Source organism: Schistocerca nitens, chromosome 8 (assembly GCF_023898315.1).
Source record: "Schistocerca nitens isolate TAMUIC-IGC-003100 chromosome 8, iqSchNite1.1, whole genome shotgun sequence".
Taxonomy (NCBI): Eukaryota; Metazoa; Arthropoda; class Insecta; order Orthoptera; family Acrididae; genus Schistocerca; species Schistocerca nitens.
In genome coordinates, this window is record NC_064621.1 from 306,109,605 (window position 1) to 306,132,305 (window position 22,701).

The window sequence follows — 22,701 nt, forward strand, 5'->3', positions numbered from 1 at the left end:
GTTTACGTTGGGAAATGACACAGCGGAAGTCATGGTAAACAGAAATACAGTCGCCAGTAAGCTTACTTACATTAGGAAATTTTATTTTATTTGATGAACCGATAGCCATTTAAAGGGACAGGGCTCTTATTTTACTTGTACTTGATTGAACTAGAGACGTTTAAAAATTTGGTGCTGGACTGTGATTCGAATTCGTATCTCCTCTTTCGAGGATCTGAATCTCTCGGAACAGTATAGTTCAGTCATTTCGTTCCTTTTCCCAAGACTGCAATCTTCTCTAGGTCTCCTCCAAAGGTAAGTATGTGGGTCTGAAACCTGATCCAGTACAAAAATATTCATAATTTCATTTCTAGCTTTATCAAGTGCACACCCACCTGCTAGTGAAAATTAACGCGTAATTTCAATGTCTGTTCACGTGTTTCCAACAATCGCAACAGGTGTCGTTATTTCTGGTCAAACACGCACACATCTTACTGTTCATGAGTAAGCAACTGATACTTAAGCTATATTCGTGGATGCACGGTAGGTGTGCAGTTCGATTGTCGCTTAGGCACAAAAGTTTGTATCCTTATTTTAGATTCAGACACCTAGCGGCTCGTAACAAAAACCGATACGTAACATTTGATGTTTCTTAGTTAACAATCGGATTACGTGTTGGGTTCGTATCTCCGTCACAGAACTTCACATCATGCACTTCATCTGTAAATGCATGCACACTTTGTTACTTCAGAATGGAGGTATATCAGACATCTTTCGTGGTTAGATAACAGGGACGAAAGGGTCTTGATAGGAGTCACGGTTTATTACAAAAATTGTCGTCTTTTATTTTCAAGTTTAGATTTGGTTACTGGTATTGGCCAAAATTTCGGTAATTCATGACTCTTCATGGCTAATCATCAATATGATGTGATTAGATTAGATTAGATTACATTAGATTAACTCTTGTTCCATAGATCATGAATACGACATTTCGTAATGATGTGGAACGTGTCATTTTAATGAAAGATTTCTTTAAATACCATGATTCAATTTCTTTACAACAATTTTTTACACTCTCTCTCATTGCTTTTTATTTATCTCTCTCTCTCTCTCTCTCTCTCTCTCTCTCTCTCTCTCTCTCTCTCACACACACACACACATACATACACACACACACACACACACACACACACACACACACACACACATTCTTTTTTATTTCTATTTGTATGTTGTGCTCGACTATCGGCGAGGCACGAAAACGCCTGTGAATGACTTTCTTAGTTTTGAGTACACTTACGAAAGAAATATAAAAACAACAATGAGAGTTATTGATTTATGATGCTCAGTTTGCAGTCAGTTCTGAGTATTATTAGTAACTACGCTCCAGTCCCTAAACCTAGTTACAGAAAGCGAATCAGACGCATTACGTATTCCAGGCCGTAGCAGCCGCGACTTGGAGACACCAGCTATGGTCACTTCCCAGACCGCTGTAGGATCACATCGGTTCGTCTTCTTCCTGCTGGTACTGTAACTGAGATTTGGCAACAAGGCAACGTATGTTTGGCAACTCTGTGATCGACGAGTTACTTCCTGGTGTGCACGGAATTAAGCCTCAAAGTTCACTTGATTTTACCTGTCATTTCCATTGAATAATCTGAGTTATTATCGCTTGAAGGGTAACAAAAGATTGAAAATTTACGGTTTTCAGCCCAGGAAAGTCGTTGCAGGTGGAAACCGCAACTAATCTCGACCTTCAAATAGCGGTTTACGAGTTCTAGTTACTATTGCCCTCGTAATAGGAAACTGAGACCCATACCTCCTCGCCAGCTCTGTGGTAACGTGCTGACCTGTGAAAAAGCGTCTGTTACGTTTCGCAGTTCCAGTCTCACTGACTGTAACGTTTTTATCCCTTCTGTGAAAGAGCTACAAGCAGTCAGATCAAACATCAATAAGGGAATCGCAAGAAAATGCTTTCAGCTCATAGTGCAATGTTGAAAAACTTACAATGCTGCACAACAGGTAAGGCCTCTTTCCGCTGCTGCCAAGCGAATTTTGGGTTTCTAGGAATACGTAACTATATTTATGAAATGCCACATTTGCATACCTCTAGAGTATGACACAGCATACCAATTAAACACAGACCCAACCAAAATCAAAGTGAGTAGTATTTTACGAAATCGTGTCGATAGAGGCATGCTTGTGTACAGATACTTTCGTCGTAAGGTTATCATGGTTAGTTTTATTTCATTTCTTATAATACAGTGCACAATTTTCGTAAGGTTTCCTTTAGTGCTGTTAAAACAATAGTAAACATGAGAGAGAAATTAAACATCAACGATATATGCGAATTCTCTGATGTTACCTATGACAGTCTGACAATGCACATGCAGTTTATTGATTACATGCATGTAGAAAACTTGTTCTGAGTTAAAGCTGTCAAACAAAGTTTGAAGAAGAATAAAATATCACTACCACACGACGGCTAATGTAGAAAATACTTTTCTGACATATTATGGCACGATGCGCTCTCCCTGCACATCTTCGAGATGCATCTGCTGCCTGCTGTCTATTAAACCTGAATAGAACAAAATGTCACAGTAGTTAGCCCTTTTTCCACATGCGACTACTTTAGGTTGAGAAGTGAAGGGAATTATGTTCAAAGTTCCATTAGATTGATACCTTCAGCAGAGAGCAGAATTGCGTTTTAAAAAATGTAGCACTGAATGTATTCGAACTCGCGACATCTTATCTACGCTACTAGCTGACACGTAGCTACAACAGCTCCAGAGCTCGACAACTATTCATCCAGAACTTTTGGATTCCACAGCACTGGGAGATTATGCATATGGCCAGGTCTTGACTTCTGAGAGACAAACAGTTACAGCTTTTCTTTTGGACTGAACGACGTTTTCTAGTAACAGATAGCGCAATAGAATAGCTCAAGTGGAAAGAAACACTTCCTATTTAAACTTCTGCATCCTACACTGTTGGCAGTTGTGTGTAGGTGGCAGTTACGTGATTTTATTTCTGTGATTACAAAATAGTCGAATGTATGCACTGGGTAGCCGAGGCAGCTGGTTCATGGTGATTCGGTCAACCAAGTAAATGAATTTACTGAACATGCTGCAAATTACTACAGGGAGCCTGTGTGTCAGAATTCTCATCCAGTGTGGCGCAACTGCGTTACGATAGAAAAATGACTCGCAGAGAAGAGGATTTCGTGGTCTGTTGGACGGATGGTAGATTGTTATACCTATGGTCTGGGTTCGATTCCCACTTCCGTCAATGATTTTAGATAGGGAGAGATTCCATTCTCTCCTGGCTACACCAAGTGAAGGAGATATAATGGCTGCGTGGTCTGAAAATTCACATGAAAGATGATATTCCTTCTTTACCAAGTAGACGGTAGGTTGAACCACAATAAAGTCTGGAGTGACGACATGTAGAAACTCTATCACCAGTAACCTTTCTTATACTAGTTATTTATTTCAAGTGACGACACAAACGCTATGTATGGTCACAGTACACTTATTCCATCTTTTATTTGAGCTTCTGTATGTCGCTAAAATTGGTTCTAAACTGGGAATGCAACTCAGACCGCCCTTAACGCGGAATTTGATCCCTTCGTGGCAATACAGCTCGGCTACAATTTGTTGTTTGTTCAAAACTGCAGATTCCTCAACACCTTCACATATTACGCGTGAATGGGATCGAATCCTGGCCCGGCACTAAAGATTTAATTATGTATTATCAAGCTCTATCATGAGAACACCTATCTGCTGGTGGATAATAATTTTGATTTTTAATGTATTTTCATTCGTTGTCAACACTAACGATATCTGACGTTTTTAACTCCCAGTGAGACACAGAACTATTTGCGAGATGACTAAGTTCAAGATGCTATTCTGAGCAGCTGGTGGATAAAAATTCGGTAGCTGACGTCTCTTTGTGTGTAGTCAACAACGATATGTGTGGGGCTCTATTCCCAGTGAGCGCTGAACTCTTCGTCATATTATTTCAGTTCGTCGTGTCATTTAATGTTCATACATATTCTCAACTAGCTGCTCGTGAATAACTTTAATTTTTAATGTCATTTTGTGTTAAATAGTTCAAATGGTTCAAATGGCTCTGAGCACTATGGGACTTAACTTCTAAGGTCATCAGTCCCCTAGAACTTAGAACTACTTAAACCTAACTAACCTAAGGACATCACTCACATCCATGCCCGAGGCAGGATTCGAACCTGCGACCGTAGCGGTCACGCGGTTCCAGACTGAAGCGCCTAGAACCGCACGGCCACACCGGCCGGCCCCCGCCATCTGGTATCAATGCATTACCCTATCATCCATTACATATAATCATTTTCATAGTACACTTGATATTATAGATGAGTAGGACACAAGACAGGACATAGATAATGTCCGTTTGCGTCAACAGTGTGTAACATTTTACTTTTTTTGAATAGGACAATGTTCCTCTCCAATAATTTTTAGATTAGTTACAATAAGCTTACGCTGCAAGAGAATTCGCTTGTATTTTTCAATATGTGGTCTGTTGTCGGTTTGAAGGCCTTCCATAACATCGGAAACGTAGTGCAACTCCACCGAGGGCTGTCTGGAGTAGGGTGGAGATAGCAATGTGAAAGTTGCGAGCTGTCGAAGACGATCTTCATATTCCTAATGCGATTAGGACATCGTATACTCTTGACGACGTTTAGCACCTGTGCAGTCAGTCACCCAATTTCAGAATTCATTTTGAGTAATCCTGCTAAATTCCCAAAATATTGTCTTTTTATATTGATGAGTAATATGGATAGTCGTCACGTTCATGTGCCGTCTACAACGCAAATTTAATGTTACTATCCTAGGAACTAACCTGCAATACGTTTTGTATTTCATAATCGGAACTATCTGCATTAACCGTCATCAGAGCAATGTCAGGGAACAGAATGCAGCAGTGCCTTGCTACCTACTTGAGGACCTGCTTGAGTCGTGTTCTAAGGAAAGGGTAGTTGCTGGTTCACATTATATTACACTAGCGAGAAGTACCGACTTTTCCTTTTCTCTGCAAACATCCAGAACTAAATTCAGTAACTAAATGCTAAGAATATATTTGCATTGTGCCAACTCAAAGATCAATAGATATGGATATAGATATAGATACAGATTTTTATATTTAAAGCCATTCTCGTTCTGCGTTGGAATAAACATCATTCATTATTTGCTTGTTCTTGTTACGATTGTTATTGTCATTCTCTCACTCGCAAGAGTTTTCGCATTCCTATTTGGTATCAATGCACATGAAGAGTGGCTATGAAAGAAGGGAATACTGAATGTTACGTCATGCAGAATACACTCATTTACTTCGGCTCCTCGTGATCTACGCTACAGGAGAAGTGAGATACATAAAGTTGACAGTGTGAGGACAGACCTGGTAGCACAACTGTGCAACTACACAGTGTTACCAGATAAAATGGTGCTGCGGAATCGAAAGTGTAGTACGGACTTTGCCACAGTAGCAGACAGCTGGTAATTTAGGACCATGACCGTGGATTACACTTTGGTCAGTGCTGGTTAGTGTGCTGCAACTGTAAATGGAAGGCTTTGTTTGATAGTCTTATGCTGATGCTGTCTGAATAAATTATGCCATTGGATACAAAGCGGTTTAGTTTTGAGACCTAACCCACGAGGGGGGAAGGCACAGTGGTCTGCTTCAGGAATTCCAAGCAATAAAACACAAAAAACAACCCAGGAAGGGAGACATGCATTTGGAATCTGTTCATCGTTACGGGGTCAAACAAGAGGGTAACATTACTGAAACAATGATCGGGCTACTTAGTATATAATAGAGCATACAGATTTCAAGGAGGAAACTTATGAAGACGCAGACTTCCTCGTTATCAATATGTGCGGCATATCTTTCGTGTTAACGAAAGTAAATTCCCGCTTTACCTCTTCTTACGTGTCAAATGAAATGAATGCCATGAGGAATAGAATATTTGTTGACTGCGTCTCTTCTTGCTTCCATCCTTACCAACATATTTCTTCATTCTCGTGGTAATCATGACATTCTATGTGTATGCTGCAAAAGATTGCAAGTGGACAAATTCGACAGCGAGGTGCAAAGCGTTATATTCAATTCGAATAAGCTTCCGGTGTATTTTTACTTCGTTTGTATTTTTAGATGATTATGAACGTTACGGAAAATTATCTCACATGCTTTATGTTGAATGAGAAACATTGAATGATCCGTTTTGCTTTCCCTACGTCGAAATGATATAATGTCGGCGTCAACAGCCTTCTTCCACGCCGGAAGCTGAAACTTGTATCATTCTGGATTAATGATAATTGAATGTCTCATATGTATACATAGCCCACAAGGCGACGTCAGAAACCATCAGGGGAGAACGCCGCATAAAAACCAAACGTGCGCGCGCGTCTCCACTCTGAAGAACCGTATCGGAGAATCACGGCAAGCATTTCGCTGAAGAGCTGCCTCGTCAGAGAGCCTAGAAATGGCAGCGTCGTAGCAAGTATTTGTCAACATTGCATTTACTTCCGGGTGTAAGTCGGCGTTACCTCGCTAAATTCACTTGACATTCGTTTTCCACATCGAAGACCCGTACGATATAATCCACTGCAAGATGACACAATTAGAAAGTATATTTAATTTCTGGACTCCAAGAACGGCGTTCTTCACATAAGTAACACCTGTTTGTGTGTGCATTCGGGAGGACGACGGTGCAATCCCGCGCCCGGCCATCCTGATTTAGGTTTTCAATGATTTCCCTAAATCGCTTCAGGCAAATGCCGGGATGGTTCCTTAGGAAGAGCACGGCCGATTTCCTTCCCCATCCTTCCCTAATCCGAGCTTGTGCTCCGTCTCTAATGACATCGTTGTCGACGGGACGTTAAAACAGTAATCTCCACCTCCTCTGTTCGTGTGTTTAAGGTTGCGTTTTGAGGCTCAGGTAACATCGCAGTGACTATATTCCGCCTCTGGCCGCCAGTGTGTCGTTAGCTCAGAGGTTCCCTTGTGCGTTGCAGTGCTTGTACTATAAGACATAGCAGTTCGAATCACGGTAGAAGCCGCTGACTACAACCTTTTATTTTCCATTTTAATTAATGGAGTTGCAAACTGCTAGTAAAAATTTCTTATGCGAAATCTGAAGAATGCCTTTAAACATCAATCTTCGTCCGATTTCGACTTAGTAAATTAAGTTACTATCATGGATTTCTGCTTTGCAAATTCCAAGGTGCTTCACTGTAAAATAGACCCTGAAAAGATTCAAACCGACTGTCAACGATATAAATTTGAGCTTTGTTCGTCATATAGGTCTAACATGACAGAAGGTTGTTTATGAAGTGCACATGTTCATTAATATAGTTCCCTTCTTTTAAATTTTTGCAATAGCATTTAACTGTAGACGTTTTCTAACACCAGCGTTAGCAATTCCTTTCCGTTCTCTGAAACCTTCAAAACGACAAATTTTTCTGGTTTAAATCTGATGACCTTAACTATCACTTCCGATCAACAATAAATACTTCATGAACCCATATATGGAACTCCAAATGTGCAGTGTTCCTGCACTGCTACAGAGCATGCATTGCAAGGTATTCACACAGTTTATCGCATAGACTTACCATAAGGAATGAAACAAGAGCTGTAATACACTTTACACCACAGACGCTCACTCTGGCTTGACGAAAACATCCAAACATTGACCAAAAGTTGCACAAATAATTGAGTTTGAAAGGAAAAGAAACGAGGTATGAAGCATTTATAATTTCATCGAATGTAGTGAGGTGGTTTAATTTCGTCCCAGTCTATAAAATTAATTTCGGGCCATACTCAGCTCTTGCCGATTAATGTAATATAATACCCGCCTACTAATCAGGGCGTCTGTCTCCGTTGCTTTTGAGCGTGAATGGAAATTGTAGAAATTTTCTGTGGAGCAACATTTAATAATAAAGCGTTTTAAATCATCAAAAGCGATGAGCGGTAGCAGGCGCTTTCGATAAAGAACGGGGGAGTGCAGCGCCGCTGCTGTCGCCACGGCCGCTGCCAGTAGCCAGCAAATGGATCCCGGAGCTTTGCCGCATACGGCGTCCAGAGGAGGACAGTCTGCAGGAAATCTGCCGCAAAATCGTTACTGGATAACATTTTGATATCGGTGTGTCACAAAGCGAAATAGATTGAATCTGCGCTACCATTACATTCACGTCTTCAGCATTCAGACAGAAGAGGCTATAAAAATATTTTATGCCAGCTGCTCTCGATCCACTGACATTACGAACAGAAACAACGCACGCTACCGCTAGACCACAGGCGTAATCAGCCTAGAGTTTCTCTATCATGGGACAAGTTTTCCTCCAGGAAGTGCCGCAGTCTACAGTGTTGCCAGATTGTGCAGATAACCGGACTTAGAGAATTAGCGAGTTGGCCAGTTTTTTTGTCCCATGTCGCGATCGGCGCGGACTTAGCCTCTGAAGCGGCCGGCCGCCGGTCAAGTTTTATGTCAAAGAGTGTACAGTGCTGACGAGCAAGTTGTTTCGTTCTCACTATACCCCAATGTCCTTGGTGGAGAAGCTGTAAGACAAAGGACTGTAACGAACGTGGGACCACGACCCTGGACTGATCATTATTAGAACGCAACAACAAAACACCACGTCGAACAAAAAGTCTCTCCTGGTGAGCAAAAAGTCGGCGAACCAACGGATACCCGATCCGTGACTTTGACAAGGGCCATTGCGTAGCAACAAAACGCAGAACGGTAGCAAGGACAGGGTCGGCAGCCGTGGCAGTAGCTACACGACGAAAATCAATCGGAAAGGATTCGACCACGTCATCGGTTGCCGAACCAATGAACATGCAAGCAAGTTCGGAGGAAGCGAATGCTCTATCCTCAGCAACAGGCAAACGGGACAACGCATCGGCGTTTCCGTGCTTAGCAGTGGACCGATACAAGATATCGTAGCGGTACTGCGAGAGGAAAATAGACCAGCGAATTAATTTCTGCGCTGTACGTGGAGGTACAGGCTTGTTCGGATGAAAAAGCGATGTCAAAGGTTTTTGGTCTGTGATGATGGTAAAGTGACGACCATACCAGAAATCATGAAACTTTGTAACACCAAATACGAGAGCTAATGCTTCTTTCTCGATCTGTGAATAATTTCTTTTTGCAGATGAGAGCAATTTGGACGCAAAGAAATAGGGCGATCATACGATCCATCTTTGTGCTCAAGCACAGCACCGATCCCGAAATCCGATGCATCCACATCAACAAAAGGGGCTTCTGGGGATCGAATGGCGTAAGGCAAGTATTGGAAAGCAACGCCGAAAGGCGCGTCCGCATTCCGTCGTCCAGACGAAGGGAACACCTTTACGGCATAAGCGATGAAGCGGAGCTGAAATGGAAGAGGCGTGTGGTATATAACGGTGATAATAATTAATTTTTCCCAGCACACTCTGTAGCTGCTTCAAATTCTGCGGCGAAGGCAAGTCTTGTATGGCATGGAGGTGCTCGGGACTGGGATGTATGCCTTGGGCATTGAGCACATGTCCCAGGTAGGGCAAGTCACGAGCAAAAAAACACACAATTGCCATTCCACAAGCGAAGACCATTTTGTCGCAAGACCTGAAATAAAGTTCTGAGATTGGCTAAATGTTCTTCTTCCGTCTTTCTGGAGATCACAATATTGTCCAGATAGTTTGCTGCAGTAGGGACCGACGCACAAACAGTTTGAAGATATTGCTGAAACAATGCAGGGGCGGATGCACACCCGAACGGTAGTCGTTTGAATCGATACAAACCAAGATGCGTGTTAACCACAAAAACGCTCTGGGCTTCTGCGTCCACCGGTATTTGCAAGTACGCATCTGCTAGGTCCAACTTCGAAAAATATTTACCCGGGCACAGTTTTTCAAAAAGATCTTCCGGGCGGGGTAAAGGAAAATTTGCAATCACTAGTTGTGGATTCACTGTTGCCTTGAAGTCTACACAAAGTCTCAATTTTCCGGAAGGTTTTGGCAAAATTACTAAGGGTGATGCCCAGACAGAAGCCTGCACACGTTCAATTACACCTTGTGATTCCATATCGTGTAATGTTTTTGCGATCCCATCACGCAATGCGTGGGGAACATTGCGCGCTCTGAAAAACTTCGGTTGCGCGTTTACTTTCAGTTCCAAATGTGCTTTATAGTTCGTAGCGCAACCAAGGCCCGGTGCAAAAATGTCTGCATATTCTTCACATAGACGAGAAACACTGTCTGAGGGCACAGTCTGGTTCACTGATAGGACCTGATTTACTATAGACAAGTTAAACAACTGAAATAAATCGAAACCAAACAAGTTCACTGCAGGAGAAGAACGAAGGAGGTAAAATGACACAAGTTTTGTGTGTCCTTTGTATGTTGCAAGAAGGCTGCACTGTCCTAACACAGGGATATCTTGACCTGAATAACTAGTTAACTTAACATTTGCGGCACGCAACGGAGGTGTGTCCAGCTGTTTGTACGTGTCTTGATTGATCAGAGAAACTGCAGCTCCGGTATCGAGCTGGAATGGTATCACTTTGCCATTAATGTCCAAGTCTACAAAAAGTTTTTTGTCCTGCTGACGACAAGAGCGACTGTCTCGTGCAACGTGAACTGACACTGGCACATAATCACTTGCGACTTGACGGGATTTCCGGCGATGTCGACGTACACTTTTTGTGGGACAAACACAGTCACTGTTAGAGAGAGTAGCACTGGGCGGAGTGGAATGAACTAAATGAACTTCCATGGGCGAAGTGTCATGAGCCTGAGTATCCTTGGTTCGATTCCGATTCCAGCGCGAAGCAAAGGACCTGGAATGGTTTTGAGCTTCCGATCTGAGCTTTTTCGGGCAAACACTCTGAACATGTCCTTTTTTATTACAGAAACAGCAAATAGCCTGGCGTGACGGGCAATTCTCACGCGAATGTCTAGTAGCACACCGCAGGCATGATTTTAGCACTGCATTTGCTTGCCTGCGCAGCACACGTGGCTGAGAGCCTGGCGGCAGCGGCGCGGCCAGTCGTGAGGGATGTTTACTTCTCTGTGCAGCGCGTCCAGCGGGCCGGTTAATCTCACACATGGCTGGTGAAGTTTCAAATGATTCCTGAGCAAAGTCAAGCGTGTCCCGCCGATCCAATATGTCCATCACTTGTTGAAGGGAGGGACTGACTAGTTTCAAAATCTGTTCCCTTATACGAATATCAGAAAAGTTCTGTGCAGTTGCATCATGTACCATAGTATCTGAATAAGGGAGTCCACATTGACACTCAAAAAGCACAATCCCTAGTAAGGCCTTGCAAGCTTGCAACCCACTCCCGATTAGTCTGACCTGCCGTAGGTTTTGTACGAAAGAAGGTATACCTTTTCGCAACTACATTTACTGATTCTTTGAAATATGCATCTAATGCAGACAAAATTTCGTCGTAGGACAGAGTTGCTACATCGCGTCGGGGAAATAATTTTACTGTCACACGGTACGTTTGTACGCCGACCGATGATAACAAAACAGGCTGCCGCTCGTTACCTTGAATTCTGTAGGCGGCGAGATGGAATCCAAATTGGCGTGACCACTCCGTCCAGCTTTCCAGTGCAGCATCAAAAGGTCGAAAACGTGGTGCAACAGCGTGCTGTGCACGCGTGGGTTCGTATCCCATCCTTGTCGCCAATGTTTTGGTTGGCAGGAGAGCCAACACCGTGTTACTAGAGGAGGCCGAAAGGCACGCAGTTTAGCTCACGCAGGATGGCGTGAGGTCCGGAACAGGACAAGGAAATTAGAATTTACAAAAACGGACGTAGCTGGTGGAATACTTAACTTTAATCCATTAATGGTGAGCGTCGGTCTGAACGGTACATGATTCACAATATCAATAGTAACTGATAATGGCGCCTTGCTAGGTCGTAGCAAATGAAGTAGCTAAGGCTATGCTAAACTATCGTCTCGGCAAATGAGAGCGTATTTTGTCAGTGAACCATCGCTAGCAAAGTCGGTTGTACAACTGGGCGAGTGCTAGGGAGTCTCTCTAGACCTGCCGTGTGGCGGCGCACGGTCTGCAATCATTGATAGTGGCGACACGCGGGTCCGACGTATACTAACGGACCGCGGCCGATTTAAAGGCTACCACCTAGCAAGGGTGGTGTCTGGCGGTGACAGCTTATTTGGTCTGGAATTGATTTTGACTTGCGGTTTTGTTTGCTGGCTTATTCTAGATGTTCTGCCTTTCGTGAAATGATTTGCGTGTGTTGTTAATTGTTATATAAAATTCTGTCATAATTGCGTGTAATTTCTACTGGTGACTAGTTTCGGACGTAGCCATTCATTTGCAGACCATCTGCACTAAAAGTGCTTATCAAAGCAAAATTCGACCAACATACGTTGGTAACGTCCATCCAACACAGTCAAACAACAAAAATTTAAATGAAGAATTATCAAATATAAGATGCTGAACTTTCCACAAAATGTTGAGCTACATACATACCGGGTGCACATTCATAAAACCAACAAAGTGCAGTGACTGATTCCTGCCTGTAAGTCTAGCAAAAATGTCCTGTGGGCACAGGTCCGGGAAAGCATCATTGCCACGGTAGATGGCGTTGACGAATGACTATTCCGATTGACGTATCGTACTTTAAGCAGGAGAATGGTCGGGTATTCAAGTCGGGAACAAGCAGAGATGGTGTTTGTGTACAGTCAAGCAGATGGAAATGGTCGAGAGGAGTAGGACTGTATCAAAATAGGTACCCTCACAGATAATGGGTCCTTGCAGATGCACGAACGTTTAGGGAGGCGGCGGACTGAGCGTACACCAGATCTGGAGATTTGGACTTATACTAGGGTTCCTCTCAATATTCTGTAGAACGCGATCCTCCAGATCTGGTGTACGCACAGCACGTCACCTCCTTGCATCTTCTTCTAACTGAAAAGACTCATGATGATACAAAGGACCAAAAAGGGCGTTGCATGAATTAGTTGGCGTCCGTGAGGATACTTGTTTTGGTATAGTCGTGCCACCTCTCGACCGTTTCCATTTACTTGGCCGTATACAAACACCATAAGCCGTTTTTTTTAATGAACACACCACCATTTGACTGCATTGTTGTTTAATTAGACGAGTTTTCGGCCATTCATTCCATTTTCAGGTGGCTGAGTTTATGTCATTAACACAAATTACAGGACATCAAGCTCAAAATTGGCCATAAAGTAAGAAAAATATTCGCTGCTCACGAAATGCCAGATGTGAAATCGCCATCTTGTGAGAAGGTCAGTAAACAATGGTGCATGAACGTTATATTAAAATTTTCTTTTTAAATATGACTTTCTCCCATTATTATTTACTGATCTTTTTACAAGATCATTTTACATCTGGAATTTCGTAGGGAGCTACAATTTTTCTTGATCTATGGCCAATTTTGAGCTTGATGGCCAGCAATATATGTTAATAACATAAACGCAACCACTTGAAAATGTCATAAAAGGCCGAAACCTGTGTCGTAATTAAATAAACAAATGGTTGTGTGTTCATTTAAAAATTATTGTATGACTGTTACTCAGAAACATCAAAAACTGTTTACTATTGGTTTGTTCCCGACTTGAGTACCGGAAAATTCTGCTGCGTGGATATCACATCCTGCAGTACAAATGGAACACACATCAGGTGGTCAGAGGAACTGTCATACGTCAACGCCATCTATAGTGGCAACGACGCATTTCCAAACATATGTTCATAAGACCGTTTTTCCTAAATTTTTGGTCAGGAATCCGTCCTTGTGGTTTGCCAGCTTTATTAATGTTTACTTGTTGTGCTTAAAAAAAGTAGAGGTGATGTAAATATATAAATACATTGACGTGGGTCAGCTTCTGTCGAGTCAAATATGACGTAATGGGTCACATATTTTTGACATTATTCCTGAAGCACTGAGGACGTTCTTTGCAGTTGCAGATTTACTGCAAGACCTCTCGTAAATACAGCAAACGGTTACCCAACCTCTTTTATCCATCTTTACAGAACTGTCACATGACTGAGTTTCATCATTTTAATTGTTCATCTGTATCTGTGTTTGTCCCGTAAGAGAAATTTTAGGAAATTGTTTATCCGTATTTTACAATCTATTTTGCATATTTATCCATTTAAGCAGATTCGTCTCCCCAGACTTTAGTATAGGCGTTATAGGCCTTAATGTCATGCGCCCCAAGAGTTCTATCAACCATTCATTCACTTACCCAAACTCAAAGATCGATCTTGATTCTAACTCACCAACAGCTCCGGGAAAGCTAGTAGATTGAGCTTGAATTATATTATGACATACAGGAACAGATTTGAATACCCACTAAAGTGGAAACTGATTAGCGTACACGGTCGTTGATATTCCGAAACTTTCAGCCTATGGCTGGCGAAGAAGCCACAGACACCATAAAATAAAACAGAACAAGTCACGAAGAGTACTTGTAGAATGAATCACAATTTAAAGGACGTTTGTGTATTCAAATGTCGGATATCCGGAGGAAGGAAAACCAAGAAACTCATGGTCAGCCCCATGAATCACTGTCTTTGTAAAATTGTGTATAGGAATTAACTTACTGCAGATCAAAAAATAAAACTTCCCAAATCGTTAAGATACACGCTTTCTCATATAAAAGCAACAGGATGAGCTACATGCCGACTGACTACAGGTATTTGCTACTGACGATCTTTATCGTATACCCCCAGCCTCAGGCCAGGTACCATTGTGCAGTCTTTCGACCAAAGTTTCTACACACATCAGCAATCCTAGTGACGAATAGAATTGATCATAACAAGACGAGATGGTAGGAAAAGAAACACAAAATAAATGAGAGTAATGAGTGCAGAGTAGGGCATAACAATGGGACGTGTATGTGGAGGGAACGACAGGCACCATGCGATAAACGATTTACTGAATAGAATAAAAGTCGGATGTACGCTTTTTACACGAATAACCAAAGCGAGGGGACCTGATTAACTGAGATTGGACTTAATCTTCAAGAAATGATTACCGCAGTGGAAGATACAGAGGAACGTGATCTTTTTAACCCGGCCACTGTGGCCGAGCGGTTCTAGGCGCTTCAGTCCGGAACCACGCTGTTGCTACGGTCGCAGGTTCGAATCCTGCCTCGGGCATTGATGTGTGTGATGTCCTTAGATTTCTTAGGTTTAAGTAGTTCTAAGTTCTAGGGGACTGATGATCTCAGAAGTTAAGTCTCATAATGCTCAGAGCCATTTGAACCATTTTTACATCAGCAGAGAACAATTTTAATGACGTAAGATGCTGTTTGCGAAGACTTAAGTTCACTGTATTTAAAGATTATTTACAATTTACGTGGAATTTGTTTTGGGTTGGCAGGAGAGCCAACACCGTGTTACCAGAGTAGGCCGAAAGCCACGCGTTTTAGCTCACGCAGGCGGGCGTGAGGTCTGGAACAGGACAAGGAAATTAGAATTTACAAAAACGGACGTAGCTGGTGGAATACTTAACTTTAATCCGTTAATGGTGAACGTCGGTCTTGACGGTACATGATTCAATATCAATAGTAACTGATAATGGCGCCTTGCTAGGTCGTAGCCAATGACGTAGCTGAAGGCTATGCTAAACTATCGTCTCGGCAAATGAGAGCGTATTTTGTCAGTGAACCATTGCTAGCAAAGTGGGTTGTACAACTGGGGCGAGTGCTAGGAAGTCTCTCTAGACCTGCCGTGTGGCGACGCTCGGTCTGCAATCACTGATAGTGGCGACACGCGGGTCCGACGTCTACTAACAGACCGCGGCCGATTTAAACGCTACCTCCTAGGAAGTGTGGTGTCTGACGGTGACACCACAGAATTTATAACCTCTGACTGTATTCTGAGCCACCAATACCCAATTATTACCGCAATAATGACCATCAAGATTAATATCTCTATAATTATTCAGTATAAAGATGCCGCTGCAATATTTCACGTGGATGGTGGCTAACTTAAGACAGTCACTTATCGGTCCTCCTTCAGGCACTGTTTTACTACTAACAAATAATATATATTAAATCTTTTTTGTACCTTTGCTATATGCATTAGCGCTCATTATTCATCATTTACCAATAAACCGCGCTATAGATCAATAGCGCGAATGGCTGCTCTCCATTGTAGGTGATCAGAAAATTTAACATTTACATAGGACGAGAGTCATAGTGAAATAAAAGTTCAAAGAAAGTGGATTCACTTCAATGACACACAAACTCAATTTTTCAAATATTACTTAATAACATGTCACAGATATCTGTGTTACGAGACATCAATCACATCAGATCAGTACAACAGTTCGATGAAGAAGAAGGATTATTCTGCAGGAATCGTAGACAATAAAAGATGGAAATTTTCACTATCGTTTTCCACGAGTATTGGCTGAGATACAATTTCTTACAGAATATTAAAGTATGTCATTGACAATAATTATTTATTATTTTAGTATCGATGAAGTCCGTTTTCGTAATACCACGAGAATGTTCATTCGCACTCCACACACAACGCTGTCGTGAATATGATCCTGAATAAAATATAGGCGTGGATATTACATTTCCCCTTGGCTGAGAAAAAAAACTAGTTTATGGATTGTATATTTTTTTTTCAGTCCACGATATCCACGTTGCTCATTGTCCCCTTTCGCTTTATTAACACACTGTTCTCATCATGCAAATGTTCAGGTATACATTGAGTTACTTATGACACATTTGTTGATGTGATTGTGTAAATGACTTCAGCAACTGTAAAATCTTGGAAAATACGGCGGAGACTTCCCGGATTAACTTATCCCCCCACCCCATTAGCGTTCACTGGATTCAAAAACGGGGAACAAAACTGTCTAAGGGGCTTCAAGAAAATAAAATACAGTTACCTACTCTTATGTGTCTGGCTTGATATGATTATAATACATAATATTTTGAACACGAGTATTTATATTTTTGTTTAGTTGTATCAGAGGTGAAGAGTTGGCACTATCCATTGTGTCAGAAATCTTCCTGACGTCTTCTTGGACTAAGTCTAACTACCCTACCAAATATAAAATTCCCTTAAGATCAGTGTCTGTGACGTTAAACACTTTTTTTCTAATATCTTTTAGCAATCTTGCGTTCAATACTCGTGTGGTTACTGGTTCATCCCGGTACCTTGTCATATTAATACATTTTTCAAGGTATTTTCTCAAAGATCCTGTCTTCGGGTTATATATTTCTGCGTTATATTCAACCTTTCTTAGTCGTTCTTGAGTCGGCGCTGACCTGAACTGGCCGAGAAACGCCTTCTGAAATTCGTTAAACGTGTTGCACGTTTCTAATAAAGTGTACGGGATGGATATTCTTTTTTCTCATCTAAGTGAATACTTGGAATTGACGGTGTTTAATTAAGAACTCTTCATGCATTAAGGTACTTAAGTGCATAGAGTTATCATTAGCAGGCGGTGTACTGACTTTATTGCAAGTACACTCTGCTTCATAATTCGGGTTTCTTTGTGAACGAAATTTCGAGAGTAATACAGACTGGTCTTTTATGTACCTCAATAGAGTTCGTCGGAAAATTTTCATTGTTCTTTTGCCTGTCAGTATCAGCGTCCTCGTTGCTGTGTGCTGACATTGTTTCGAGTTTGTAATTTTCCATGTTCAATGCCTTGGCTACTGCCGTTCCTACTCGGGACCTTTGCCTTTGGCGGGCAAGTGCTCTACCAACTGAGCTACCCAAGCGCGATTCACGACACGAACCTCACAGCTTCAATTCTGGCAGTACCTCGTCTCCTACCTCCCAAACGTCATAGAAGCTATTCTGCAAACCTTGCATAACTATCACTCCTGCAAGAAACAATATTGCGGAGAGATGGCTTAGCCAAAGCCTGGGCGATGTTTTAGAGGTTTACAGAATGAGATTTTCGCTCTGCAGCGGAGTGTGCACTGATATGAAACTTCCTGGCAGATTAAGGCCCCTAGTTCTTGTCTCTGTCGGGTACACAGTTTTAATCTGCCAGGAAGTTTCAGCTCAATACTGGTCTTTATTGCATTGATTTCTTTATTGAAATAAGTCGTAATTGCTGTATTGCGATCGACTAACTCCTGATTTATTCTCTGGACAGTTTCCTTATCTCGTTCTATAAAAGTAATGATTATTAGTTCCATGAATTTCTTTTCACGCTCCTGCTCTCTGCGCTCGCGCTCCTATTCCATGATATTGAACATCTCGAATAATAATGTTAGCATCTTACTATCCGGTAGAGGCATAGCTTGAGAATTGCTAATTTCTGCGCCTTGCCGTGAAGAAATATTATCATTCACTCATATCAGTTTAACTGCGGGAATGTCCGTCATGGCTACACTCCACACAAATACTTTCAGAAACGGCTTCCTAACACTTAAATCAATTCTCGATGTTAACAAATTTCTCTTCTTCAGAAACGCTTTCCTTCCCATTGCAAGTGTACATTTTATATCCTCTCTACTTCGACCATTATCAGTTATTAGGCTCCCCAAATAGCAAAACCCCTTCACTACTTTAAGTGTCTCATTTCCTAATCTAATTCCCTCAGCATAACCCGACTTAATTCGACTACATTCCATTATCGTCGTTTTGCTTTTGTTGATGTTCATCCTCCTTTCAAGACACTGTCCATTCCGTTCAACTGGTCTTCCAAGTCCTTTGCTGTCTCTGACAGAATTACAAAGTCATCGGCGAACCTCAAAGTTTTTATTTCTTCTCAATGGATTTTAATACCTACTCCGAATTTTTCTTTTGTTTCCTACACTGCTTGCTCCATATACAGATTGAATAACATCGGAGAGAGGCAACAACCCTGTCTCACTCCCTTCCCAACCATTGCTTCCCTTTCGTGCCCCTCGACTCTTATAACTGCCATCTGGCTTCTGTACAAATTGTAAGTAACCTTTCGCTCCCTGTATTTCACATCTGCCATCTGCAGAATTTGAAAGAGAGTATTCCGGTCGACATTTTCAAAAGCTTTCTCTAAGTCTACAAATGCTAGAAACGTAGGTTTGCCTTTCCTTAATCTGGCTTCTAAGATAAGTCGTAGGGTCAGTATTGCCTCACGTGTTCCAATATATCTACGGAATCCAAACTGATCTTCCATGAGGTCGGCTTCTACTAGTTTTTCCATTCGTCTGTAAAGAATTCGCGTTAGTATTTTGCATCCGTGACTTATTAAACTGATAGTACGGTAATTTGCACATCTGTGAACACCTGCTTTCTTTGGGATTTGAATTATTATATTCTTCTTGAAGTCTGAGGGTATTTCGTCAGTCTCATACATTTTGCTCAACAGATGGTAGACTTTTGTCAGGACTGTCTCTCCCAAGGCTGTCAGTAGTGCTATTAGAATGTTGTCTACTCCCGGGGTCTTGTTTCGACTTAGGTCTTTCAGTGCTCTGTGAAACTCTTTACGCAGTATCATATCTCCCATTTCAGCTTCATCTACATCCTCTACCATTTCCATACTATTGTCCTCAAGTACATCGCCCATGTATAGACCCTCTATATACTCCTTCCACCTTTCTGCTTTCCCTTCTTTGCTTAGAACTGGGTTTCCATCTGAGCTCTTGATATTCATACAAGTGGTTCTCTTTTCCCGAAAGGTCTCCTGTCGATATCATTTTTGAGACGTTTCTATTCCTTTTTGCCTGCTTCACTTGCAGCATTTTTGTATTTTCTCTTTCCATCAATTAAATTCAGTATCTCTTCTGTTACCCAAAGGTTTCTACTAGCCCTCGTCTTTTTACCTACTTGATCCTCTGCTGCCTTCACTACTTCGTCCCTCAAAGCTACCCATTGTTCTTCTACCGTATATCTTTCCCCCATGCCTGTCAATTGTTCCCTTATGCTCTCCCTGAAACTCTGTACAACCTCTAGTTCTTTCAGTTTATCCAAGTCCCATCTCCTTAAATTCCCACCATTTTGCAGTTTCTTCTGTTTTAATCTACAGTTCATAACCAATTGATTGTGGTCAGAGTCCACATCTGCCACTGGACATGTGTTACAATTTAAAACCTGGTTCCTAAATCTCTCTTTTGGCCTTTAAATTCTCTAAGGGAAATATTAAAAAGCTACTAAACAGAAAGAGCGTTTACAGCCACTGGTAACAGCCAAATGGGTAAATGGTACATCGCTGCTAAATTATGTTTTCCTCTGACAACATACTCACAAAACTTTCTGTATGTATGCTGTTCTTGTTCTTACAGTGCTCATTTTCTGAATATGATTTATACGTGAAGTGGAAACCGGCCATTAATAAAATATTATTCCGATCTAGTCAGTTTTATTAACCCAGCACGATATGGGATTAAGGGGACTTTGGCTGACTAATAAACGAGACTGAGGCGTGGACTGGTGGTTGGGCGAGCAGGGCAGAAGAGCAGGCCAAGTGCAAGATGAGTGGCAGCGTTCGGTGGCGCAGCAGAGGGCCACCCGGAGTTTTGTTGACAGCAGGGGCTGTTCCTAATTCCGTGCCTGGCATAATCAGAACCGTTCAAGTTGACTCTGATGGCGGTTCCAGTGGACATGCAGACGACTTCAAGATCACAGGAGAAGCACTACCTAGGCGCCTTACTGACGGACAGCAGTATTTTGATGGGACAATTCACGCACTATGGTGTACAGCGAAGAGTAGGGTCCGTGCATTGAGGGTATCATATGATTACTAATATAACACAGAATGTTCGCGGATACAGTAAGGACTGTTATGATAACTGTGTGGTGGCATAATTTCTATGTGGATGTTTTCTTTAAGAGCGAAAGCCAAATTCCTTTTGTTGTTTACATGCCGCGTGTGTGATTCATATTGTGGGTGTTGTTCCACAGAGTGTGATCTTGTTACTACCATCCTGTCAGCATGAATGATTTTTTTATGCCACATTACTGAAGACATTGTACGGAAAACTGTATTACTGTGTATCGATATTCCAGTAGATGGTTGAGAGCAGCTTTGATTCAGTGACTGGTGATGGAAGTGGCCGTGGATTAATAGTCAGCTGACTGGTAATGTAAATAGTTTTACTTACATCAGAGATTTATCGTCAAATTTGGTAACGTGAAAACAAATTCTGAAGTTTATTTTACTGTCTTTTTCTGCCTGTGGTAAGGGTCCAGATATTGTAAGATATTATTTTAAGCTATTATTGGTCTGAATCTACCTGTTTTGGCGAAGTTAATTTAAATTTTGTTTTCATTCCGTCACGCGTATTTTATTTATTTTTTTAATCTCTTTTTGAGCACTACCCTCAGGAACACTACGTAAACTTGTCTATCAATTCTCTTTGTTATCATTTCCCTGTTTTCATGAAAATGGTTCAAATGGCTCTGAGCACTATGGGAATTAACATCTGAGGAAGAGCCCCACATTCTAGGTTTGACAACAAAACGAAACGTTCAACGACGTACGATTGAAAGAGTTCATTGCAGAAAAATTTGATTAAAGTAAACTTGATGCATTCTTTCGTAAGGCAAAACACAAAATCCTTATATAAAAAAAAGAGATCCACAAGTGAAATACAGTTCAACACCAAAATTCTGCAATAAAGCTGAATAGTGCAAGTAGCATAATTCACCACATCACAAAGACCTATACAGTAGTTGAGAGAGGGTATCTTTAAACACCTCAAATTCTTCAAAATACCTAAACTTCCCACATAATACAAACACTGTAGGTGTGCACTTGGGTCATCCTTCTCATACAAAATAGTAACTGTTACATACAACAACTTAATATTTATACTCTACACTATATAATTCTCTCCGTACATTGTCACTCAAAGCATATAGAGTAAATGACTTATAAATCATATGAAAATTAGACTTAATAACGGCAGACAAGACGAAAAACAGAGAGAAAATCGGTAGCGTTTGGGGGCGAGACTGGCTTATCGCAAGGCGACCACTGTGCTAGTCCACGTGTTTGCACCATGCTCTGCTTATAGTAAGCGTTCACTGGTAACGTAACATGCAATTTAGCCCTTTAGTGACCAAATTATTTCTGGAAGTTGTAGACTTTTTATGAACACTCTATTGGGCTAAGAAACCGTTCATAAAATCATAGTTTAAATCTTGAAAGTGAGAGTTTAGCCTAAGAGTATAAAAAAAAATAGTGGGAACTATTGTTCCCACCGAACTCTGGATTAACTTCACTTGCTAATTTAAAAAATTCTATTTCCTTTATTGTTAGTACAAAAACATGTTAAACATTACATTTATGTTTGTATTAGTTCATACTGTCCTTTGAGTTCACTAAGGTGATGTACTGTGGAACGTAGAGAAGCTTGGTGCTGCACACAAAGGTACACGACACTTGCTACACATTATTTTTGTTCTCTTTTCTTTGTTCTTGGTGCTACATTGGCGGCATCTTCTGTTTGTTGTACGTTTTGTAGGGAAATGAGTTCCAACTTTCTCCAGACAGACTTCATTTGGTACTCCAGACACACCACTCTTTGGTGTTTGAAAATGAACAGGCCTTCCTCTTCTCTTGCGACTTGAGAAGCCAGAGATAATCTGCTTTGCCAAGTGCAATCTAAATGTTGGCTGGTCTGCTCCCGTCTTCTGTAGCTTCCACATAACATAGGAATTGACAACTGCCAAATCCACAAGACAGAAAAACAGTTTGTGCCACCACTTCCATGTACGACGGCCTACAGCATACCGTTCACGC